Below are 1,461 nucleotides of genomic sequence, written 5' to 3'. Positions count from 1 at the left end.
ATTGCATTTAGCATCTGTGATAAAGCTTCAATGAACGGTAAGTTAATACGTAATGTTTTTAAGAGTTTAAGGAATTTACCAAGTTGTTCATCTAAGAGGTCTTTCCTTGTCACATTAGGGTATGGCACACGAGGTTTGTATTCTGTACTTACCAGTTTCTGCTCATTGTGGTCTACCTCACCTTTACCTCTGCTTATCTCAGTTTCTTGGCTTGGTTCTATTTTAGGTGTGACTAACCCTTCTTCATCTTGACTAGTAATCGCGTTGAGTTGCTCCCTTAGGTTAGATTCTATGTTGCTTGGCAAGCTACCTTGTGGTCGTTTAGAAATTAACTTGGCAAGCTATCCAATTTGAGTTTCGAGACCTTGGATCGATGCTTGTTGATTCTTAAGTGCTGTCTCGATATTCTGAAAACGAATTTCTGACACCGATATAAACTTTGAGAGCATCTCTTCAAGGTTCGGCTTCTTTTCCTGTTGGTAAAGTGGTTTTTGAAAACTCGGAACATGTTGTGGCCTTTGATTTCCTTGACCGCCCCACGAGAAATTTGGATGGTTCCTCTAACCTGCATTATAATTGTTACTATATGGGTTATTTTGGGATCTAGAGTTATTGTTACCCATATATTGGACTTGTTCCTCCTCGATGCTAGGGTTAAAGGGTTGATATTCTGTGCATGCTCCTCCTCCATTCAAATAGCACCTCATCACTGGATGTACCTGAGTAGAACCACACAAACCATCAATCTTTTTATTTAAGAGTTCTACTTGGTTAGATAGCATAGTAACAGCGTCGAGGTTGAAGACACTGGTTGCTTTCGTCGGCTTTGTTCTCATAACTTTCCAATGATAATTACTCAATGACATCTCCTCAATAAATTCGTAAGCCGCCTCAGGTGTCTTATTATTGATAGTTCCTCTAGCAGCTGCATCAATCATCTGACGAGTTGAAGGATTCAGGCCATTATGGAACGTTTGAACCTATAGCCAAAGCGGTAACCCATGGTGAGGGCACCTTCTCAAAAGGTCCTGGTATCTCTCCCATACATCGTAGAGTGTTTCTAAATCCATCTGCACAAAAGAAGAGATATCATTACGTAATTTTTCTATTTTAGCCGGTGGAAAATATTTTAATAAAAAATTTTCAGTCATTTGTTCCCAAGTAGTGATTGACCCTCGTGGTAACGAGTTCAACCACTGTTTAGCCTTATTCCTTAACGAAAAGGGAAACAACCGAAGACGTATGGCATCATCAGAAACACCATTGATTTTAAATGTATTGCAAAGTTCTAGGAAAGTTGCCAAGTGAGCGTTCGGATCCTCGTCCTACAAACCATCAAACTAAACAAACTATTGTATCATTTGAATTGTGTTAGGTTTCAGTTCAAAATTATTTGCAGCAATAGCAGGTCTCACTATACTTGACTCAGTTCCTGTTAAATTAGGTTTGGCATAATCATAC

At 39.2% G+C, this 1,461-nt stretch overlaps 1 non-coding gene across 1 annotated transcript; it reads left to right on the top strand.

The window, feature by feature from the left end:
* The first annotated feature begins 996 nt into the window (after positions 1–996).
* Positions 997–1,104, top strand: LOC128287702 (small nucleolar RNA R71). Its single transcript, XR_008278402.1, has one exon. It is a non-coding gene; the product is annotated as a small nucleolar RNA R71 (small nucleolar RNA).
* Positions 1,105–1,461: the final 357 nt, after the last annotated feature.

This window comes from Gossypium arboreum, chromosome 13 (genome assembly GCF_025698485.1).
Source record: "Gossypium arboreum isolate Shixiya-1 chromosome 13, ASM2569848v2, whole genome shotgun sequence".
Taxonomy (NCBI): domain Eukaryota; kingdom Viridiplantae; phylum Streptophyta; class Magnoliopsida; order Malvales; family Malvaceae; genus Gossypium; species Gossypium arboreum.
Note: the sequence above shows the minus strand (reverse complement) of the source record. Positions and strands in the feature narration are given on the sequence as shown.